Source organism: Cydia strobilella, chromosome 15 (genome assembly GCF_947568885.1).
Source record: "Cydia strobilella chromosome 15, ilCydStro3.1, whole genome shotgun sequence".
Taxonomy (NCBI): Eukaryota; Metazoa; Arthropoda; class Insecta; order Lepidoptera; family Tortricidae; genus Cydia; species Cydia strobilella.
The window spans coordinates 10,498,482-10,524,339 of NC_086055.1; the positions used below are offsets into that span (position 1 = coordinate 10,498,482).

A 25,858-nucleotide genomic window follows, 5' to 3' on the forward strand; every position below is an offset into this window, starting at 1 on the left:
ATGGGAGGCGGTGAGCCATTCAGCGATCAAAGCCAACCCGCCTTTGATGTGCCGCGCGTCACCAAACACTGGTAATAATCCCATTATTAAATCATAGCGCAGGCTGTGGACGGCCTACAAGCTTGGCGTAATTACATTCGCTTAGTTATGGCTTGAGAATACTTGAGAGTTAGTTAAAGGATTTCTTGAAAATTAAAACGCGTAGAATTTCTAGCTCAATAGTTGAACGCATCGAGTAAAGAACCGGAGATACCGAATTATTGAGGTTAACTGGAAGATATCCCTTGAAGGGATATGTTCACCTTTGTACCTACTTAGCTTTCCCGAATTGAAAGTTATTTTTATTATGTGTTTTTGTACAATAAAGAGTTTACTACTATTGACTAAATTAACTGCTTAACAGTTTTTCTTCTGTCAATTTTTTTTCCTCTGTCTGTGTGTTGTATTTGATTATACTATTTATATGTTGTGTGTAATTTCTTCACGCATTCTTCGTATTTTTATAATTTATCTCGGGATAATTCGTGTTTTAACACGTAGATCTCCTTGATTTCAGCAAAGATTTAATACTGATAGATAAATCACTCTTTGGAACTTGGGACTCGAATAGGTAACACCTATCGATCTTCTTAAAACATCAAGTGTCTGATTTTTAGGGTTCCGTACCCAAAGGGTAAAAACGGGACCCTATTACTAATACTCCGCTGTCCGTCTGTCCGTCTGTCTGTCTGTCCATCTGTATGCCTGTCTGTCTCATGAACTGTGATAGCTAGACAGTTTAAATTTTCACAGATGATGTATTTCTGTTGCCGCTATAACAACAAATACTAAAAAGTACGGAACCCTCGGTGCGCGAGTCCGACTCGCACTTGGCCAAATCTTTAAATTAGGGTCGTCAAAAGTTCGTACTTACTTGACAAAAACTGGAGCTTCCTCGATTTTGATTGACATAATTAGTAAAAAGAAATCTAAAGCAAATAAATATTCCATATTCTATGACGGATATTTTAAAGCTAAAAATTAACACGTAACTTTTCGTAAAGTTTTGACAGAGAGTGATAGTGATAGACGTGATAGTAGTGATCTTCTTCTTCCTCGGTCCCTCATTGCTGAGGATCGCGACCATGTATGCTCCGTCTCCATAGTGTGCGGTCATAAGCCAGATGAGTCACGCACTGCATGTTGCCGCCAACCACCCTCTTCACACCATCAGACCATCTCGTGGGTGCTTTTCCTCGCCCGCGCTTGCCATCCATTTGACCCAAGATAATCTGCCTTTCTAGGTCATGCTTCTTAGACCGCATGATATGTCCAAAAAAGCTGAGTGCGCGTTCTTGACATATTGTAGAGAGCCGCGTGGTGATTTTCAGCTCCTCTAGGATGGACTTATTGGTTCTCATAGCCGTCCAGGGTATGCGTAAGAGTCTTCGCCAACACCACATCTCAAAAGCGTCGATTTTTGCCCTGTCGCGACTTTTCAAACTCCACGTCTCGGCACCGTATACGAAAATCGAGAATACCAGGGATCGAGTCAGACGCACCTTGGTTGAACGACGAATGCTTCTGTTCCTCCAGATCTTGTCGAGGTTCGCCATAGCACTTTTGGCTATACCAGATCTACGGCGTATTTCGCCATCGCAGCCACCGTCACAGGTTATCAGCGACCCGAGATACACAAACTCACTTACTTTTTCATATTTTCTGAGTGCATCGGTGATGGGAAGTAGATTGGCTCGGTCTATCACCATTACTTTCGTTTTGGAATGGTTAATCTTAAGACCAAGCCTAGCACTCTCAACCTCAATTTTCTTCAGAAGGGTTGCCATCTCCTCTTCGCTTGATGCCACTATCGTCGTATCGTCTGCGTATCTCAGATTGCTGACCCTGCGTCCACCCACTACGACACCGCCATTCCAGCCGTCCAATGACTTCCTCATAATATGTTCGCCGTACAAATTAAAAAGTTTCGGGGACAGAATGCAGCCTTGACGAACGCCTCGTTCGGTGTGGAAATTATTGGATTTTTCATTTTCCAGTTTCACGAAGCTCGAACCATCGAGGTACAAATTCTGCACCAAAAAAGTAAGGTGTTCAGGCACGCCCATCTCTATCATCACATCTAACATCGTACTCCACTTCACGCAATCAAACGCCTTAGCGTAATCAATGAAGCACAATACCAGTGGCTTATTAAACTCACGACATTTCTCAATGAGAAGTCGGACGTTCAGGATTTGCTCGCGAGTTCCCTTACCAGCCACAAAACCGGATTGTTCGCTCGGTATCTGGTGATCAACGAAGGAGGAAAGCCGAGCGTTTATAATGCGAAGGAGTATCTTGCTTGCATGCGACATGAGAGACAAGGTTCGATAATTTTTGCATTTCCTTGTAGAGCCCTTCTTATGCAGAGGTACAACAGCGGACTGTGTCCAGTCATCTGGCCACTGGCCAGTCCTCCAAATCTTGTTACATATTTGATGGATAACCTTCGTTCCCTCGTAGCCCAGGTGCTGCAACATTGCTGCTGATACGCCATCGGGGCCCACAGCCTTATGCTTCAATCTTTTGATGGCATCTTGCACTTCAGAGAGCAGCAAGTCTGGTTCCCTTATATGGTTGTCCCCTCTTCTTTCCGAGTCCAGTCCCTCTTCATCCCGGTATAGTTCGTAACAGTAGGTTCTCCATCTATCTAAAACTTTATCAAGCTCTGTCAAAGTGTTACCTCTACTGTCGTCTACTATCCAACTCTTTGGTTTGAAGGTGCCTGTCAGCTGTTTAACTTTCAAGAATAGGTCTCGTGTTTGTGCTCTGTCCGCGTGCCTCTCGATGTCATTGCAGATGTTGTTGATGTGTTGGTCTCTATCCCTTCTTGTGGATCTTTGCACTTCAGCATGCAATTGGTTATATCGGCTGATCTTCAGTTCAGTATTTAGTCCCCCACATTTTAGCATCCTCCTCTCCTCAATCAACTCCCACGATTCTGTGCTAATCCACTCTTCCTTGCATGTCACGGCTTTGAACAGATCCTTACTCTCTTTTGCGGTGTCCAAAATGAGTTTCTTTAGGTTATTCCATTCTGCATCACTGGAGTCAAAAGGGTCCCATTCCAGTGATTTGATCTTAGGGCCAATTGCGTCGTGAAAGTGGTCTAGAGCCGGTTTAGTCAATACAATGGTCTTTTGAGGTTTCGTCCGAGTACTCTTTAGGCGAAGTCTGAAGTCAGCTATTAGGAGTTGATGATCACTGCCGCAATCAGCACCAGGGAGTGTTTTGGCAGTGATAGTAGTGATACTAGTACTTAAATTATCGCAAAAGAAGATTACGATGACAGAATTGAGAGTTTCCTTTAAGGCCGTTCCTTGAGCCAGAAGGCGAAAAATCTCCTTATATGATCATGTTTTTCTAAGAGGCGTTGATATTCGTAGACGTGGAAAAAATATATGTAGTTCTTGACTATATAATATTATCTTTAATAACATAGCTTCCGATACACGAATTATGACACTTCGCTCGATACAATTAATTCCCAAAGTAACCTCTAAATCGGACTTTTAATCAAACTTTACTCGGTTATTTATTATGTGATACTATAAAGAAAAAAAGAAGAAAAACAATCTTAACTTAAATAGTAATTTCATAACTAATTATATTAATTAATAATTATAATTATATTTTTAGTAATTTCGATATTGTAAGGTAAAGTTTTTAAAATAAATAAAAATCGATAAAATTAAATCAAAATGGACACTTGGCGCGCATGATCTTTCCCGTTCTTTCTTGCGAAATGTGACAGTGACAGGGGCAAACCGATGGAAAGGCCTTAAAAAAAAGAGATAAAGAATGTTAAAAATTATTTCTTAACGCCATTCATAACTCACGTTAAAATCCATTGAATCGTTTGGGCGGAAAAGCGCTCCAAAAACATAAACAAACTTATCTTCTACACGATGTTTATCTTGTAAACAGCACAATTAGTAAAGTTTATAAACTAATGTTGGCTTGTACGCCTGTTGATATTATGTGGCAATTACAATTGTCGGGGATGGAGACAAGCTCGGATCTAACCTGATTAATTGCACAATAGCATATCAGCCCCGAGCTTCGGTGTCGGCCTCAGTTTCGGAGGGGTGTGTCGAAACAAGACGCCCTTCGACTCACAACATACTATAACAATTACCTTACCGCAACGTCCGCAACACAGCCAGATTATTTGCAATTACAAAACATAACATGAGATAAAAGTACATACTGGGCATAAAATTTATTAAAGGATAAATTCGTGGCTAATGCTGTTAGTAATCAATAAAATGAGCCTCTGTGTTTAAAACCTAAGTAACCCTACTGAAATCGCGTATGAAAGCGCGCGCAAGCCGTGGCAAAAATGCCGGGACAACGCGTGGAAGAGAATATATATGATACGGATAAAGTCATGGCATGTTTTATACGGATTATTTCTAATTATATTTTATTTAAAGTCATTTACGAGCAGACTATAAAAATAATTACACGCCTATCCAACTACATTATTACACCAAATTTCATTATAGTATACTGTATTAATATTTTATATTTCTCATGCTCTGAAAAAACAATGACCCGTTGTTCTAAAAGGTGTACAGAAAACACGTTTCTGCACGAGAGCATTTTACGTTCCAAGTACGATTTTTTAAATTTATTTATGGTAAGCGATTGAAATTTGGGATTAAATGGATTTGTTATACAATTTCGTATTTCGTAAAAGTATTTTTTTTTACCTACTCCGTACGATAGAGGCTTTCGTTTTTTTCCACTGTTTCATTTTCGCAAACTAAAGTGCACGGTTCGAATTTCCAAGCGGAATCATTTATTTCCTTTTCGTATTGTAACCTATTCGGTATAAAACTACACGTTCACTGTTGAATTGTTGTTCGTATCGTATTTAGAAAACAAAATCCAGTTCTATTTTTACTAACTTTTATTTAACTGGCCGCATGTGTGGGTAAAATGTAAACAAACCAATTTACATTCATTACTTTGTAATCTCCCACTTTTTAAGGACAAATATGCATGATCTTATTACACCCGTAGTTTATATCCGTATATATTTTATTTATATAAATTTTTAGTTATATTATAACCATAGAGTAACTTATACTCGAGCGGTACTGTCATAGTAAATTTTGTAACCACAGTTAATTCACTGCCATCTATGACACACTTTAAAACTAAAAATGAAGATTTATAAAAATACGATAAAATGTATTTAAATATGGATAAATGATTTTTATTATTTGCATTAATTATTTTTATGATTTTGACCCATGTACTTTCACTGATATGCGTAAAAATTGTTAAATAACAAACGAAACCGTCAACGCCATCTATACGACAGTAGGCCAAAGCTAGTAGCGCCCTCTGATCGAGAGTCAAATTTTCTTGATTTTCGAGGCACGTTTTTTCCTTAGACTGTATCCATCTATTACGGAGTTATATCTATCTTTGATTATAACATAACTTTACTATGTCGATATTTTAGTGAGAACCGCGTTCATAAAAATGTTCCAGTATCTAATAAACCCCACTTTGGAACCACTTCCTGGCCTTTTATTACGCTTGCTATACTCATACTTCAGATTATAATTTGTTTTTATATATTGCGAGATGAGGAGATCATAAACGAATTTCTAAATAAATAGCGAGAAAACTTTGGATCAAAAATCGACATTTTATAAGGGGCAACCAGTTTTTTCACAATTTATTTTTCGGTTTCAAAAATAGTAATAGTAACAACTCAACTGCAACTGATACATAATGAGATGCCTTAAAACACATGTGTGGTTTTATGAAACGAGCGTTAGCGAGTGCCTCGAGTTCTCGAGGTATTGAGCTTTTTTTCCCGTCTCGACAGACAAAGGACAAATTTATCAAGATTTCTCGCCTTGAGATATGAGCGTAGATAAAAGAATATTCCACCTTCGTTTATTAAACCGCGCCAGTCAAACATAGCAATAGGTAGCAACATAATGTTTTATATTCCACGTTTAAAAAATTTCAACATTATTCATTATTCAACGTATTGACGAGACCCGCGTCACAAGTACAAAGCTCTCTTGACAGGCTTTTTATTGCTTTAATTTGCGCTACAAAGGACTCAATTATTTTTTACATTCATTTATTTGTCCCCGATTACGGGTGGAGTTTGTTTTTATTGCAAAAAATCCAATTGTCAGCTAGCTACGATTGCCGTGTGCCTTTAACGAACAGCAAGCTCTTAAATGCAGGGGACCATCGGGTGCGCCGACTTCTGGCTGAAGGGTGTTGCGTTTCGGAGGTTCCGGGGCAAACTGCCGAATCCGTCACAAGACCAGACGATTCAACGGAGCCACGCCGTTCTGTTGCCAAAATAGTGTTTAGTTTTTAAGTTTATGAAATTTATATGTATGTTGGTCTATATAAGGTATATGTAATATGGGCCTTGTAGCCTGAATTAAATTTTAAAATAAAAGAAAATAAATAATAGGTATTGTTAGGTTAGGTTAGGTTACCCACAATTTTGGGAAACAAGAATGGCTTCAAGTATCTATTTACTCATCACTCTTTTAGTCATTAAATTAAATCAAAATGCAGAAACATGCTACCCACTTTATTACTAAATGACAAAAAATGTATGTCGACAAAGATATTATGGTATAACTGACATCCATAGAGAATTCTAGGGATCAACCTTTCAAACAATTCTTTTTCACCTTTTCTGCTCACAATATTCTTTCATGAATTAGAATTTTATTGCAAAAATGATTACTTATCGCGGTTTGATGAATCATATGGTTTATACCTACTCTACGAGTATTGTAGGTATAAACGATCTGCTTTATCGAATTTAATCTTTTACGTACCACGTAAAATAGGTTAAGAGATCGAGATTGGGCGGCGCCCTAATTTCAATCAGTTTCAGTGTTCAATATTTAATCGGATGTTTCGAATAAACTGGCTTCAGACTTCAGACAGCGGGAGTCTTGTGTCGAAATTTTTTGAAAAGTGGCAGTTATGAAAAGAGCGAGAGTCCATTCATTTTTCATCATTTATAAATTATAATATTTATTAACTGTTAGAAAATTTTGTTTTGATGTCAAACAAGAATAGAGAATATCATTTAAAGGTATTATTAAAATTAATTAGCATCTTATAAATAATGATAATTAAATAAAAAAAGGTATAAGGTATAATTAATTAATAGTTTGTATAAATACTTAAAAAACTAATACACTTAATGATTTTAATACTATTTAAATAAAAACTTTATTTAATTAAAGAGTAAGATGCTTTAGTTCTATTAACAATTTTTAAGATGGTAAAATTTAACCATATTAACTTACACAAAGCACATAAAAGCAAAATTGTTTATTTTGCAAAAACAAAATATTTGCGTTTCAAGCTTTTCCAATACTCAATTTTACATAAATCAAGTCGTGACAGACCGTACCTAATGTCGTCGTTAAATATGCATTTTCTATTTGTGAAATTCATCGTCGCAATAAACACGATATTTAAATATTCAAATATTAATATTGCTTCAATTCACCTACCAAACCGTTTACTATTTATATGTTTACTATTTATCTTACCATACAAATATTTTGAACATAGTGGTAATCATGAAATAAACGCATTTTTATTATTGTCATAACTAAATGTTAAAAGTACAATGTATGACATGACACAAAAGTGTTGGATATGTCACACTTGTGATAATTTTCTGTTAACAGAGTGTAAATTATCCTATAGTAAAACGCGGATATGGCACAACATTTTTGAAAAACATTTTTTTTTTAATATAGCATATTTTGTAATCATTAAACATCGATTGTGCTCAAAAATTAATATGTTACAAACGTATTCTCAGCCGGCGAAACAGTGGTACAAGTCAATAAATATAAATAAGGGCCGATAACAAGAAGAAAGTACTTACCTTCTTCAACATTGCGATTCCCGTCATGTACTCTATTGGATTTGCCGCTAACCTCGCCAATTTAGTTTATGAGGTTAAATATATTGATATCTTTCTAAGTATGTAGAGAAGGACGGGGACGTTTGAAACACTATGTTTAACCGCCTGTTACTATTTTATGTTTACAGTTAGAAGGGTATATATGTGCCTGCATTATTAAAGGTTATTTATTTAGTTTTTAAATACAATGTGTTTGAAAAGCCCATCGCCCATGGTTACGTACTAATAGGGAGTTAAAGAGAACGTGGAAGAGTGGTTCAATTGACCCCCTAGGTGTGTTAATTGAAACACTATCTGGGGACGTTTGAAACACTTTAATACATTCGGCAAAATGAAAGAATTTGTTATTTCTAATCTTTTTTAAATAACTATCACGGTATTCAAAGCGATCAACTAAAGTTCGCAAATAAATTACAAACATTTCACAATGTATCTGCGTCTGAAGATCTTGATCAAAGAAAGGGATGCAAAAAAAAATTGAAAGGCATTTAGACTTCTTTGTTGTGATTACCCTATACATACTCTTATAGCTTAATCATACGTGTTTTAATGCACCAACAAGGGGTCTCTATTGTTTCCCATAAAGTTTTAAGTCATAATGTATTGTTAGTCCGCATTTTCGTTAGTCATAAATTTAGTCTGAACAATATATCTATCTACATAAAAATGATATTTCGCAAGTGGACGAAAACTAGAGCATGAACGGAAGCTAACGCAATGACCCTAACAGGTTTTTGATTTTGGACTGGATTTGTTATGAATATGATCAATATCAAAAGTGACGTTTCTGATTGAAGTAATTTCTGATAGAGAAAGGCCTCAAGATTACTAATTCATATACTTCATATGTTATTATTCATAAATTATTTTACGGTATTAAGTATGATCTAACAAACACGGCCAAGTGCGAGTCGGACTCATGCACGAAGGGTTCCGTACCATTACGCAAAAAAACGGCTATAAAATCACGTTTGTTATATGGGAGCCCCACTTAAATATTAATTTTATTCTGTTTTTAGTAGTGGTTGTTATAGCGGCAACAGAAATACATCATCTGTGAAAATTTCAACTGTCTAGCTATCACGGTTCATGAGATACAGCCCGGTGACAGACGGACAGACGGACGGACGGACAGAGAAGTCTTAGTAATGGGGTCCCGTTTTTACCCTTTGGGTAAGGAACCCTAAAAAGCACCACGATTCTTCAAAAACTCTACCTTACCTTTAATAAAGGTACAGTGAAATTACGTACCTTAAACAAAGGTACACTGGAAATGTAAAAACAATTGAGGAAATCCTTGTCCTATTAGCATAAAAGCTTCTTCAGTTAATATTATAATATAAATTTGGATGAATGTTCAAGTTGTAAATGAATACACGAATAATGTTGATAATTAGGAATAATTATGTACGGCGCTACGGCCAGGAAATTAATTCTAAGCACGTGAAACGGGATGAAATTAATTAAAACCAGCAAATAAGTTTCGTTTTAATTTTGTGGATCTTTCTTTTACTTACAGAATTTAAAATTTTGTTTACTTTATGAATGTAGAGTAATCAAATTCATTTATACATCTTTATGAATCGTTTCTCTTTTTGCACAATAATGGGATCAGATGTTGTAGTTAAGAGCATTTTCACATTGTACGATCCGATATCGGATGTAGGTTCATACACCACCGTAGTCAGGCCGCGCCCGCGGTGGCACGCCAGGGCGCCGTCTTTTAGCAGTCACGCACAATTCAACAAGCATTATTCCCACACGTACGCACACAAACCAAAATTATCGATGCGACAGCTGCCTGACGGTGGGCTCCGACATGGCTGAATTTATCGGAAACGCTTTTCCGATATCGGATGAGGGAAGGCGCCTATGACAAAAACATCTGCAGGAGAGACAGGAGAGTGCGATTGGCATTAAGTCCGCCTTTTTTACGTTATTCATCGTTTTTTAGTAATAATAATTTAGTAAATGCATTTTACTTCCGATATCGGATCGGACAATGTGAAAACGCTCTAAGGCTCTAAGGCTTAATCAGTCGATCTTTAATTTTTGTAGATGTAGTTAGGGATTGCAAACCGTATTGATTTTCAATTTTGGCCGAAATCCGGCCGGATCCGGGTTGGTATAGGGATATTTAATTAAATTAAATCTTCTAAGAAGACTTTTTTCTACTTTTTTTTCGTATTGCTAGAAATAAAGGATAGTTTTTCAAATGTACTAAATAAATAATTTACTAAATAAATAATTTGAAATTTATAAATAACTTTTTAAGGATAATATAAAAAAAGTGAAATCCATTTAAGTCATTCCATTACCCGTTTACAATTATAAATTTGAGTAGTTTCCAGCCTGATGATGGGATGTGGGGCGAGAATTGGAACTACCTACTTGAAAGGACAAATTTTCTTAGTTTCTTTCAGGGAGTAGTTTTATAGAATGTATGATGATTAAAAAAAACTGCAAATAAGAATATTTGTCCAAATATAGGGAACCAAACCTTGAGCCTTGGTCTTCCCAATGTTTATGTATGGAGCAGAAACATGGACAGTACTCGCCAGAGAGAGACAAGAGGATAGACGCATAGGATACCCTGGACGGCCCGGCGTACAAATGCGTCAATTCTGTTACAGCTTGACATCAAAACACGTCTGTCCACCATATGCCAACATCGGTTCCTATCTTACTTTGGCCATGTTATGCGTAGAGGTGATGAAAGTGGTCGTGCTCGGAAAAGTGGAAGGTGAAAGACCGCAGGGCCCCCCACCAACTAGATGGTCCGACCAAGTTAAGAAAGCCAGCTTAGGCAAACTCCATCAAGCGGTGAGGGCTACGGGAGATCGAGAACGATGGAGACAAATCAAAGGAGCTGCAAAACCAAATGCATCCTGTGTAAGAAAAAGCTAACAAGAACATAAAAAAACATCCGAATAGAGCTTCAAGGAAACTAATATTTGCAAAATATCGTTCAATATAAGAAAAAATACATCCTAACATTTTATTTTCTTTTATTGAGGCAGAAGAAAATAAAATAACCGGCGGAATCAAAGTGTTCCAACTGGGTCAACAAATCGTCGTGCCCGTCGCAACGAAGGACATTGATTGAATTTCAAAATACTGTTCTCTTAGTGATGGGCCATGACAATGTTTCCAATAAAATAACATTGAATAACTACATTGACATTGATTGATTGTATTTATTTATTTATTTAATCGTATGGCATGTGTTGCAATATGGGTTTAGGTACCTACTTTAGCACGGATCGGAGCATCCCTACGTTTAAGTTAAGCATATTATTAACATTAAGTTCATGTTTTTACCGTAGCATTCATAGAGATCACCGGTATTCGAGTGCTGCGTGCAGATTCCAAACTGAAGGTTGTTTCACGGTTCGTACCGCTATTTTCTTAGACAACTTATTGATGAAATATCTTTGATGCTCATAAATTGCTTTTTGGTAAAGAAATACATTGTATATTTTTAGGAAACTGAACTTAACGCAATAAATCGTTGTTTCCCTCTTGTGTTGGATGGTCAGATGACAGTTCCTTTCGGGAAAAGTTATACCAGCGTAAATTCTTGGGATTAGATTGCCAAAAAGTTACCGGATTCTTGAACGGATATTTTTAGGGTTCCGTACCCAAAGGGTAAATAATAATAATAATAAAATTTCTTTATTTCGGACAAATGCATCCATAGAGTGTTAGTTGTACAAGCAAAATCTTAATCTAGTGTTAGTATTTAATACAATAGGTACCTACTTATATTATAAATTGAACTACACTTTTAATTTGCTCGGTCCAGTGCTTGAGGATCGGACAATCAAACCTATCGGCAATTTCTCTTAGAATGCTGCTGTTGGGACTACATCTCACACGACTTAGTAAGGAAACTATATTTTTACGTAATATAGTCTCAAAACTATCCGTGCGAGCTGCCACAAACATGCCCGATGCAGAGCACCTGCTGGGCAGTCCCATCAGCATTCTAAAAGAATTGTTGTACTGTACGCGCAAGGCGTTGTATGCTCGTTTCGTGTACCGGACCCACAGGCTGCTCGTGTACAAGGATTGACAGTATGATTTAAATAGTGTGATTTTTACATCATGTGAGCAACGAGCAAACCTGCGGGTAATCATATTACTCCGAACCGCCAACGCCCTGCGCTCCCTTTCTAAGTCTAAATCATCCCTTAGGTCGCTCGTGAGAACGTGTCCCAGGTATTTAACCTTGTCCACAACTTGCAATGGGCTAGAGTTCAACAAAATAGGTGGTACATAGTATGGCTTGATTTTACCCGCCTTAAATATCATCACCTCACTCTTTTTGGTGTTGTACTCTAGTCCATGGGTCAAGGCGTAGGCTTCGCAGTGGGCAAGCAGCTGCTCCAGTGCACTGACAGACGGGCTCAGTAGCACCATGTCATCGGCATAACTTAGGCTGTTGACACAAGTGCCACCCACATAGCACCCAGCATGCATGCCACTCAGCCCGACTATCAGCTCGTTGATGTATAGATTGAAGAGCTTCGGTGAGGTGATACCGCTAAAACGGGATAAAAACGGGACCCTTTTACTAAGACTCCGCTCTCTCTCTGTCTGTCTGTCCGTCTGTCACCAGGCTGTATCTCATGAACCGTGATAGCTAGACAGTTACAATTTTCACAGATGATGTATTTCTGTTGCCGCTATAACAACAAATAATAAAAACAGAATAAAATAAATATTTAAGTAAGTGGGGCTCCCATACAACAAACGTGATTTTTTGCCGTTTTTAGGGTTCCGTACCCAAAGGGTAAAAACGGGACCCTATTACTAAGACTCCGCTGTCCGTCTGTCTGTCCGTCTGTCACTGGCTGTATCTCGTGATCTGTGATAGCTAGACAGCTGAAATTTTCACAGATGATGTATTTCGGTTGCCGTTATAACAAAAAATACTAAAAATAGAATAAAATAGAGATTTAAGTGAGGCTCCCATACAACAAACGTGATTTTTGGCCGAAGTTAAGCAACATCGGGCGGGGTCAGTACTTGGATGGGTGACCGTTTTTATAGTTAATGGTACGGAACCCTTCGTGCGCGAGTCCGACTCGCACTTGTTTATTTTTTTAAACAGTTACGTACGAAAACGAACCCGTTATGAACAGGTCAAAGGGCCTATCGCAAACCAATTCGTTCATTCGTTCCTCTATTAGCAATAGAGAGGCGATATTTCGAATTTCGACATTCGCTGTAGGCCCTCATGAATATTCCCTCCTGTTAAATCTTAGTGTCGTGATGCGGGGCAACTGGCGTGTTGCTCGACATTATAAGAGGATGCTATTGTCAGCAGGTGAACGTTTATGACGCGAAACTGCTTTTGAAAAACTTAAGTAACTGTCTTCGACTGAGCTCGGCTCTTGCCAAACCTCGGCCTGGCCACTACCTCATCAGGCAAACCCTTACTTTCGACCGTTCCCTTTTCCGCCCCTTGACGTTAATGTACGATATCTTGGTAACGGAGCTATTGCCCGTTAGATTTACCTATATATATTTTATCGACCTCGGTAACACTGGGTATAAACATCTACTTTTATGGGTATGTGGTATGGGCAATTATGAAAGCACAAGTATGAAAGTTAAATTTGTAATGCATTTCGTTTGTTCGTCTTTCAACTTTTGATTTTCAATATTCGCGATAAGCCCTCTGGAATATTCCCTCCTGTTAAATCCGGAAGCATTGCATCCCATCCCTTCTTTCGTGTGTTGGCGGTTAGGGCCCGTCTGTTTATCCTCGGAAATGGAACTTGTTACAACGTTAGTGACGTGACGCTGGTTTCGGCTTGTTGCTTGACATTATAAGCGGAAGTTATTGTCAGCTGTGGAACGTTTATGACGCGTTACTTCATTAGACAAGTACGTATGTAGGTAAAATGAAAAATATATATATTTAAAACAATAGATAAGTCTGTTGATGTGTGACACATACATAATGTACGGTCAAAGGATTTGATTTCCATTATATTTCATACCTTGTCACAGTGACAATAAGATGTGTAAGACTTCTGGCTTTCATATTGTCACTATGACATATAACTCCCTGTCAGTTACACAATCCATGTCATCTAGCTTTTTCACAATCCATATCTCCCGCGGGAACAATACCTATAGGCCTTTTTTAGTACACCTGATGCATGAAATAAGATCTATTTCGAGCAAGTGTGATGAATATCAAATTCTCCCCGTGAGCAAGAAAAAAAGATTATGGATGTCATCCATCCGCTTTCATTGTTGTATAAGCCTAAAGGCTAAAATGCGTGAAAAGATCGGGCACAAAATCCAATGGTCAAATGTGTTAAAGGCATAAAAGGCCAAAACATAGTAAATATAAAAATGCTCGTAAAATACTAATAAATAAAACTTCTACCTTTATTTATTGCAATACTTATGTGATTTCAAAAGCTTAATGCAGAGACGCTGCAGTGAAGCATTTCAATGCGGTGCAATTTTGTGATATTGAATGCCAAATAATGGAGAAAATGGCAAAGGTACATTTACGTAGGTAAATAAAATTTATTTTGCTTCTTATAAGAAGTTCAAGCAATTAAAATTATTTACTAACTTTATTTTCCCATGAATGGTCTACAAACTTTATAAACATCGACATCGATCTCTTGCTAAGGAGGTTAAATTGGGAGGTCTCTCGATAATCTAATTTGTCCGAGCTGAGGAATTAATTATTATGCCAGGGATGGCCACGTTTGCGTAGGGTCACAGCCACAGTACAATTACTACAATCGGTAGGTAACATACAACATGTCTTTGATCATCGAGCTTCCTACTGCAGGCCTATGGAACTCCGCGAGAGCTCGGAATTACGCCTGCGAATCTCGTCCCGCCGGCGGTACAAAAGCTAGCCCGTTGGTTGCCACACGCGCTCACGCACGCACGTCACCGCGCGCTATGCTAAAGATCCCACACAAAAAAACTTTTATAAAAAAAAAGATAAACCGACTTCAAAAAGGATGAAATAAAATATGATCCTTTTTAGGGTTCCGTGTTTAAGTATATGCGTTACCAACTGATATGTTTGAAGTCGGTGCCAAGCCAAATTTTGAACCATATATTCATAGTGATTTTGGTGCAATTCGATAAAGGCTGCGGCTATATAAGTAAGTAAGTAAATATTCTTTATTGCACCAAAATTATACAAATTATTAATTTAGTATGTACGTTGGATTGCCTAACGCAGCGTACTACGTAGGCGAACAACACGCGAACGCTAAGCGGCGCGGCAGGGCGCCTTAATTAATCCTTTGATACCTATAGAAGTGTCCTACGTGGGCGATCTCTTTGCGAACGCGAACGCCTTGGGCCGGTCGCGCCGCGCCGTGTCGCTTCGCTTCGCGTTCGCGACTGTTCGCCTATGTAAGACGCAGCGTTACACAACGACAATAAACGAACTTTCTGTAGGTATTTAAGAACACACGTCAGAACAAAACACACGGTTGAACCTTCTTGGCGCATTTCGTACCATGCTTGTCGGCACATTGTCGTCGTCGTATTTTTTAAAGAGCATTTCTTACTAATTCTTGAACAGTCCATAGCACGCAAGCGTGGGATTGGGACTGAGTTATTTTCTATCGCTTATCCAGAGGACAACATTTCAAAATATAAAACAAGTCAAGGAACCTTCATGCCAAATTTCAGCTAAAGCGGTTCAGTTATTTAGCCATGAAAAGGTAACAAAGAGGCAGACAGAATTACTTTCACGTTTATAATATTTGTACAGTTGTAATGGGATTTATATACATAAAGCTCATTATTTTTGACTGGTATTGTTACTACTTGGCTTGGCACCGACTTCAAACATATCAGTTGGTAACGCATATACTTAAACACGAAACCCTAAAAAGGATCATATTTTATTTCATCCTTTTTGAAGTCGGTTTATCTTTTTTTTTATAAAAGTTTTTATTTTTCCATTTTTAGTTTTGACATTTTTAAGAGCGTGACGCATGAATGAAAAACATAATCATGTTTAACTCTAAATTCGTAAACTTTATTAAATAATCAGAATTTTCCTCGAGTCCGTCTGGGAAATCATTCCTGTCACTAAATCCATTCTCCGCCCCGCCACTGTCCCAATCCCTCAAACCCCCCGATCACTCAACCTCACAGCACATCAACCCCTGATCACTGAACCCCTCGACCCTAAACCACCAACCCCTAACCCCAGACCCCTTAACTCCTAACCCACAATCCCTTAACTCCCAACCCCTAAGTCCCCGACCCATCAACTCACCTCCCCTCAACCCCCAAACCCCCCAAATACTAATACCCGCTACCTTCACCTCTCACACCTACCCCTCACTTCTCAGTCTCTGTGGTTGTTTCCAACACTACCTAAATCAAAAATCATAATACACATACGAGGGAAGTTCCACATTTCGTCCGTAGTCTTCATCATCAGTAGCCTTACCACGAGATTGACATTGATATATTCGCTATCGTGTGCGTAACTTACTTGTTTATGCATCTCGCTCGTACTGGCATATTAGTGTACAAAGTTACGAAGACGCTAGCGAATATTTAGTGTCAAACTCGTGGTTAGGCTACAGTTGCACTACATCAAATTGGTGGTTTTCGAGAGAAAATGCTCGAGTTGCTTAAGAAAACACCCAACTCACCAACATGTGCCTTCAAAAATTGAGGAGTTCCCTCAATTCCTCATGGATCCCATCATCAGAACAGCACCAGATTAATGTGGGACCACCTTGGAGGTAGTTCCTTTCAAACAAAAAAAGAATTGTTCAAGTCGGACCACGGGTCTCGGAGTAATCGCTGAACATCCTACATTAAAAAAATCATCATCACTATCATCAAAACAATCATCATCATCAGGTTCACTTCATCAAATTGGTCGTTTTCGAGAGAAAATGCTCAAGTTGCTTATGAAAACACTCAAATCACCATACATGTGCCTTTAAAAATTGAGGAGTTCCCTTAATTCCTCAGGGATCCCATCATCAGATCAGAACCAGATTAATACGGGACCAACTTGGAAGTAGCTCCTGTCGAACAAAAAAATAATTACTCAAATCGGACCACGGGTCTCGAAGTAATCGGTGAACATATATAAAAAAAAAAATTGCCACAACCGAATACAGAACCTCCTCCTTCTATGAAATTGAAGTCGGTTAAAAAAAGAGACATAACGCAAATGCAATCGCGCGTCCCGCTATCGAATAAAATTTACACTAGGGGTTCAGATGCATATTATGTTGTGTCTTAGCTCGGTTTGAACAAGATTTTGGCAAAGCGAAAGAGCGAAACGAGAAATTTGATTAATTAATGTTCTAACTGTAAAAGACAAGGTACCTGCCATAATTACTGTTGTCGCAACTTCTTATAAGTTTTGAACTTACGTTTTTAAGTGTAATTTTTTTTTTCTAAAGTGTGTTTTAGTTTTTCACCAGGAAAATGATAATTGTAAAATATTACAAATCAAATCCAAGTGAACTCTATTAAATACCTATCATTTAAAATCATCACTGAAGTCAATTCCACCAGCCAACATGAGCTACTCAAAATTTGCATCAAGTTACTTTGCCATTATTGTGGACAAAATGCAACTTTCTCATGAGTTTTTGAATAATAAATAGAGCCTTTACGAGCTGGATATGGTTCTGTTCTGCCTAAGATTTTTCTCATCATCCGCACCTGTAACCAAATAATTTGACCCAGTCATTAAACGGGCACAGGAGTCACAAATATTCAGTCAAACTTATGCACAATAGATATTTGTAATTGACGTTTATATTGTCCCTCCTTATTTCATTCTTTTCAAAATTGTAGTCGGTGCAAAGTTAGCTTTGACGGACTTTACGAGTACCTATACACATTTTATCAGGTCGTTCTAAAGATGAATTTGTACGGAGTTAAAGAAAACTAAGCGTCCAGGTTTACAGGCAAATACAACGACGAAAAATTCGGTTTTGGTTCTCCGATTTATGTGATCATTAAATGAGGTTCCGCGGCACCTAATCTTTTTAATTCGAGATTACACAATGAATCCTCTCAAATAACATAATTTTTTGGCATTACGAAAACTGCTCAGCTTGTCCTTTGATAAATGTGGTGGAACTAATGAAATTGGACTTTATGCCTTAGGGATAAAGCCTTGGGTTTGTTGATTTTCGGTTTCTGTTTGTTTTCACAACTGAAGGACTCTCTAGCCCCGCAGGCTTTTACAACTTTAAATCGCCATTCGCATATCGCGATTCGAGTAAAAAAAGTGCCTTAAAGGGGATTACTCGATATTTTTTCAGTTTGCAGAACTAGATTAATAATGCCTAACGTGACGTGCTCTGTCTGACCACTAATATTTGCTGCGCGTAAGGCACTGTGCGTATAAGAGGCGCTAAACGCCGTTTTTGGCCAAAAACGTTTACTTTCTAGAGGCAATTTCTTCGAAATGGGTCAACATAAAAATTATGAAAAAAATATAATTATGTGAATCTGCATTCTATGAACAACAATTGTAACATTTGACTTTTCCCTGAAATTTATAGATTCAACGTAAAAAAAATACGACAGGACATTTCACAGCTAACTGCTTATTTCTACTAAACGGATTAATCGATTGAAATTATTTTTAAACTAACAAAAATGTTTTTAAAAGTTCTACAAATACATCATAGCTTTTGTTAATCAATTCATTTTTTTTAAAGAAATGGAACATTTTTCGACATTTCGTGCGTATGCAGCTGGAAAAAAGCCTGGCCGGCAGTCGTGTGCCAGCTTTGAGACTAGGAGGCTGTGTCGCTCGTCGCTCCGTACCTTCCTAGCATTATGTATGCTTAGCCCAAGTGCTATAATATCGAAGTTATTGTGGCCAAATAATAAATGACTGCAGAGCGCTGATTTGGGGGCGATACTTTTTAACCCTATTAAAGGAATGAATTTTTAAAAGCAGAGAAATTATTTTTCTTACTTTTTAATGTTTTACTGTGTCTTTCTACACATTTCAAGTCCCTATTCAAATGATTCCCGTTTTCAACCCCCATCCCCCTTTAGTGAAGAATTTAAAAAAAATGCTGAAATTACTTTTCTTGAGTTGTATGTATTGTAGGTATGTAGTGTCTTCATACGAAGTTTCAATTCCTTCACTCACAAAAATGTTCGTTCCCGGTAGGCACAAATTTTCAACCCCCCTAACACCACCTTAGGGGACGAATTTTCAAAAACGATGAACTTTTCTTGTATTTCAAAACATTTTCAAACCATCTACCAACCAACTTCTTTTGTTAAAACATATTTTTACGACATTTAAAATAAAACTTGTAACCCATACAAACTTTCATCCCCTGTAACCTGGTGTGCAAATTTCAATTTTCTATATCTTTTGTAGTTTTAGCTCTGCGTTGATGAGTCAGTCAGGACAAACGCATTTATATACTTGTATAGATTATAGAAAAGCAGAAAGAAAGTCGTATGTCGTAGCTCGTATCCCTACTGAGTATGAGTATTCTGAATGTTATTGCTATTGGTCCATTAATCTAAGTTAGCAATAAATTGCCACAATATAATACTGTTATTTGGCTAAATTGTATTCCTGTCAGGCTGTCACACTAACCTAGTTTTCAAATACTTAAATATACCTACAATATATTCGAACAGTATTACTGTTAAGGTAGGGATCAACTGAGCCCACCCCACGCAACGCAACGTATGCAATGCATTATGAAATCTGGACCCTGAAATTTGTATGCTTAAAAACATACTTGTCATGCGTTGCGATGCCTATGACAAGTATGTTTCTAAGCATACAAATTTCAGGGTCCAGATTTCGTAATGCATTGCATACCTACGATGCGTACGTGGGCTCAGTTTGTCCCTACCTTTATTTTCGTCAGTCGTTTGAATAATACATATCCGTCGAGATGTTCATGCAACAAACATGCAGGCGCGGGATAATGCAGTGAATATTATATGAGGCGGGCGCTTCACATAGCCACGCCTAGTGACTTGTGTGGTTATGGTAGTGTCGCGGCCAAAACAGTCACTTACTATGAGATTTTTTTTAATGATTGGTGACAGTCAAAATCAGGGTATTTTTATTTATTGCGTTTCGTTTGTTTTTATTATATAAAGATAGCTATTGTATAAATATACGGATTTTATGATTTTAACCATAAAAAGAAATCATTTCTTTTTATGATTAAAATTAATCCTGGAAGAAATCCCTTATAGGGATAAGCTCGCCTTTGTACCTAAATTTATATGAATTTCATGTTATCAATTTTTGTTTTGTACAATAAAGTGATTTACTACTACTACTACTATTAATCATAAAAGGAAATGCTTTTTTTCACTGGCTATTCTCCGAAAGAGTTTATCGACTTGTATTGCGTTTTAACATCCACTTACATATATGTATGTATTTTAACGAATTTCAAGAGAATTGCCATACCTATTAAATATATAAATATTATAATCGAGAAGTCCAAGCTATACAATACTCGTAATTATGGACAACACAGTTTTGTGAAAGTATTAGCAGTTTTTATTACTTCCTCGTTGCAGTTTCATCAAGAGTATGGTACTCATAGTCGATCTTACTGCTAACGACATAAGGTCTACCAATGGTCCAGGCAGAACATTAAATTCCTAGGCATATCATCAATCGTTCAAAATCATTGACTCGTTCCCTGAGTCGACGGAGTAGCGGGGCAACTTAAATTATTTCTCCTACCTATGTATTGGTTTAATAAATGACTGCCGTCAATACATTACACAACTTTACGATCTGCCTGATTTATGACCGGCCGGCGACATCTATAAGATATGCTGAGCTTACCTACTGTTACCTAACATTTTGTACTTGCGATGTGTAAATGTGTCTACATTTTGCATACCTACTGGTACTGAGGATATGATCAAATTTATATGGTTTGTGGCATAAATTTCGTTTCGCTTATCTTTACATTGGGGTACCTAATTTTATGGGAACAGTGGCAATTAAACAGAGGGACCTCTTCTTTGTTTTGGTCGAGAAAGTAAAATGAGAAATGTAATTAAACATTACTCATTTTAGCAAAATATTTTTTTGCACACCTCAAAATACACTCAAGAGCCAAAACGTTTACCTACCAATTGACTGCTAGGACAGCTAACAATTGCTGCTATCTTAACACACATTACAGGATAATAGAGGATTGGCGTCTCAAAACTAGAGATCGCCCCTCGTTCTTATCAATTTTATTTACCCAGGACGATCATCTATGAGAGCTTTATTACCGGAATATTCTTCTACCTGAAAATTTGCTGCCTCTTTTATACATTCCGACCTTACAAAACAGCCCATGCCCTGAGCCGAGTTGCTCCTCATTCGCACAATAATAGTGGTTTCGTCGCAACGTAAAACGTAACGCCCGTATTTATGACGCTTTTATTAGGCCACCAAACGAAGACCAAACATTGCCAATCGGGGGGAAATAATTCGTGTACATACGTATAAGCAAATTTTGGCATACTTGTAGGGAATGGTGTATTAAACCACATACTAAAAGTACCCGAGGGTGGGGGTGAAGCTAACGGGTAGGGAGGGGGGTTTAAAGGTCCCTTTTTATAGTTTTTCGTAAATAATTCTTAAATGGTGGTCCGTAGCAAACAATGTTCTATTACATAAGTAATCTACATACATTGTTTTACAAAAAAGGTTTAGTACACTTATTCGCTAGGATCAATATTTCAAAATATATTTAAGTGGGAAACTTACTTATAAGTGTTCTCTTGTGTACTGAGGGCCTACCGCGAACCACGTTCGACGTGTTGCCTCTCTGTCGCGCTTGTAAATTCGTACATAAGTGTGACAGAGGCAACACGTCGAACGTGGGTCGCAGTAGGCCCCCTGTTGTAACAGTAGAAAGTTCTTCTAGTTTAGTAGATAAAAGCGATTGTATTAATTACCGCTTTCGAAGTTATCCCAAAGCACCACAGCCATTTTATACTCCTATGTTTACTGGTTATTAGAGAGGCATATCCGTTTCTGACTAATTTTAAGACATTTAGGAGAATATTTTTGTGTCATAGCGAACAAGAAAATCTTGTTACCTAAAGGTAGTTACTATTTTATTTTATTTGCTTACCAATATTTTTGACAATCATACAATCATTACACATTCATGCACCTAAATATGTGTGTGCACTGTTGTATGTATGTAAACACTTTATTGCACATAAGACAGGTTAAGATATACAATTAAACAGAAAGTATACAATGTACAAAGGCGAACTTATCCCTGTAAGGGATCTCTTCCAGTCAACCTATGAGCAACTGAGAGTAGACAATTAATAAAAATGACAGACAAACGAACACTATGTACAGAAAAGTGAAATTATGGTTCAATTATTACACGAGTAAATAATTGAAAACCTGTAGCCTATATTATAATATAAATACACATATAAATACATACATATAAGTAAATATATACATAACCAATATTAAATAAAAATACTTAGTACTCAACCAGAACACAAGTCATTGGAGAGCCATAGGTTATGCAATTTACTCTTGAGTGATGCTACCGACTGGGACTGTCTAAGGGATAACGGCAACTTGTTCCACAACTGCACAGCGCGCACTGTGAAGGACTTGGAGTATGACCGGGTCTTGTTACACGGTATAGCGAGAGTCAGGTTTGCACTCGATCTCAAGCGATGACCACTACCATCCGCCAGGTATGTAAACCTTTCAGAGAGATATGGTGGGGCGGTTGGATTAAACAGTACGTTGAAGAGCAATGCCAGGATGTGTAAGTACGTCCCTGCGCCGATGGATCGGAAGCCGACCGAAAGATCGACTGTTGTGTTGGCCGAACGTTAATGCAATTAACCATTAACCAGTACAAATTGAACCGTTAACCGTCACGGACGGTTACAGTTTACGGTTCAATTTGTACTGGTTAATGGTTAATTGCATTAACGTTTCGGCCAACACTGGACTGTGCAATATAGCAGTCAATTAACTAAAAATTAATCAAATAAAACATTATCTTTTTTCTTCGTCAATTGGATAAGTCAAGGGTTCCCTGAAACCTCTCATGAATCCTCCCAAGAAATTAATTTGAGGCACGATCCCCTAGCGAGAACAAATTAATTAAAACAAACTCGAGACTTTGTAACATAGTTTATTGAAAATAATAAACTTCTCTTCGCCAATAATTTACAATCGAAAATATTCATTTACCTTTTAGCGTAGGTTACTATTAATTTCCTTTGATGGCATAGTCGAAGAAAACGTTTTATTAATATAGCGCGGCGAACAAATTGTGTCGTAGGCGGCATTTACGAGTACCTATTAGGAAAATTATTTTCTTGTAATCACTTTCCTACGTAACTAATTTATTATGACGTCACGCTGCCACGGATTGCCCACATGTATGTTATGCCTTATAATTCGTAAATAAATTAATAGGTGGTCAATAATATCATTAAGGCCCACTTGCACCATCCCCGGTTTAAGCGGTTAAACCTAACAGGTTACCAGTATCTACAACTTGACACATGGTATGGTAACTCCAGGTTTCACCGGTTAACCCCGGGGTAGTGGAATGGTGCAAGTGGGCCTAATAGGTAACCATCTTGAATTAATTGAATAATCTAACTTCAGTTCCCTCGACTATACAATCAAAGCCTATAAATAATTTACAATAACTATTTTGAATATTAAAAGCGTAATTACAACTTACTGTCTACATTAGATACCTATACGGCACTTGCTATAATGTAGTTTTGTGGGATTTTTTGTGCTATCTGATTTTAATTACTTTACTGTTATTGGCACTAAATTTTATCAATAATGCCTAACATTATGTGTGCAATGCTGTTCAAACAACACAATTCTGAACGATGATGTGCAACGTAAATAACATGTGAAAATACAATTAATCCAACAGGATAATAGTATTTTATTTAGGATATAGTTATAATTTGGTACCTAAAATAGCATTAAAACTTTGTTAATTAAGCGTATTTTATTAAATTTTACATTTATCTTTCTCACCAAATACCTATTTTGGTTCTTCATTTTATTCAATAGGTACTAATTGAACATCGAGCCCTTAAATACCCAAAATTATCTTACCAATTAATTACATTAGTATCACTTTTGGCAAAAGACTAGACCCTTTTGCAAAGATGGGCATAGTTTGGATAAAATGCATAACAAGTTTGTTTAGGGGGTCATACACCGCAGTTTGACGAGAAGATGTATGTTTCTTGCAAAATATTTAGAAGCTATTCAAGGGGAAAGGAAAGGGTTTTTAACAGGAAAGTTATGACCTTATAACATGAAAGAAATAAGAGGTATTTGTTAGGGTTCCGTACCCAAAGGGTCAAAACGGGACCCGGGACTAAGACTCTACTGTCCGTCTCTCTGTCTGTCTGTCTGTATGTCTCAGTCTGTCTGTCCGTCTATCTGTCACCAGGCTGTATCTCATGAACAATTGAAATTTTCACAGATGATGTATTGCCGCTGCTGTTGCCGCTATAACAACAAATACTAAAAACAGAATAAAATAGATGTTATAGTGGGGCTCCCATAAACAAACGTGATTTTTTTGGCGGATTTAGAGAAAGGGTTAGATAAATAAATATAAAGATTACAGGTATTATCGTTTTTACAAGATAGTTAATGCAATCGATATTTTCTCTATACCTTTACAGCAGTTTAATAGTTATTTGTTTCACAAGGGGGAAAAGTTGTTGTTTAACCTCTCGTGACAATATTGATACCCGAGCAAGCGAAAGATTCCAAAATTGAACCACAAGCGTAGCGAGTGGTTCGAAAAATGGAATCCTGAGCGTTATTACGTTTAAACAAATTTTGCCACCGAGTGAATCACAAGGAAAATATTAATTGTAAAAAAATATTACACGAAATCAAAGCAAATCGATTCAAAATGAATGTAATTAAATATTTATCATTCAAAATCTTCATTTAAAAGTAAATTCTACCAGCAAAACTTGCATATTATTACTTTGCCTCACATTTGGATATAATGCAACTTTCTTATCAGTTTTTGAACAATCAAGACTATCAAGAGAGCCTTTACCAGCTGGTGTGGTCAAAATATTTTTTATCCTGAAGTCACGATAAAGGGGTATATGTTAATCTTAAAGTGCGCTTATATTGCCGGATATAAGTACAGATTTGTGTAGCAGATGTGTCTGACGATATCTTCGCAGTGTCTGCGGATAAATATGCAATCAGTCAGCATCAAATAGATAGTGACAGCCAAAGTGGTAGTAATACCTCCTTAATATTTTTTTTATTCGAATAAAAGTCATCATTAGCTTGCCCTTATCCCATTCATTTGGGGTCGGTGCAGCATGTCTTTTTCTTCCATATCTCTCTCTCGCCCGTCATCTCATCATTCACTCGCGTTCGTTTCATATCATCTCTCACACAGTCCATCCACCTCTTCCTCGGTTTTCCTCTCCCGTTACTTCCCTCCAGATTCATTCGTAATACCTTCATCCCTCCGCATTACATGCAAAAGTGTGTTGCGATATATTAGGCCACTTTGGTTGTCACTATCTATTAGATACTGACTGTATTTAATTTCTACTATTTACTTAATAACAAATCTGCACGTATATTCGTAGCTAGTCCAGTTCGGGCTGGTCCTTACAAAGGAAAGTTTTTCTTAACAACATTTCTTTTAAATTAAAGTTATCATTTAAAGTAGTGCACCGAACATTGCGTACAGACATTGCTTCTTATGATTATTTGATGAAAATCGGATTTATATTGCTAAGTTGTTTAATTCGTATACAAAACGTTAAAAAATCCAAATATTGAGAGCAAGAAGGAAAGGTAGG

At 37.3% G+C, this 25,858-nt stretch overlaps 1 long non-coding RNA gene across 1 annotated transcript in view; it reads right to left on the reverse strand.

The window, feature by feature from the left end:
- Positions 1-16,596: 16,596 nt before the first annotated feature.
- The window catches only part of LOC134748039 (uncharacterized), a 99,887-nt gene continuing 90,625 nt past the window's right edge, over positions 16,597-25,858 (reverse strand). Inside the window, exons 2-3 of the long non-coding RNA XR_010128379.1 lie at positions 16,940-17,040; positions 16,597-16,651 (exon numbers count right to left, since the gene is read on the reverse strand). This is a non-coding gene — a long non-coding RNA (uncharacterized LOC134748039). The remainder of the gene's footprint in view (positions 16,652-16,939; positions 17,041-25,858) is intronic.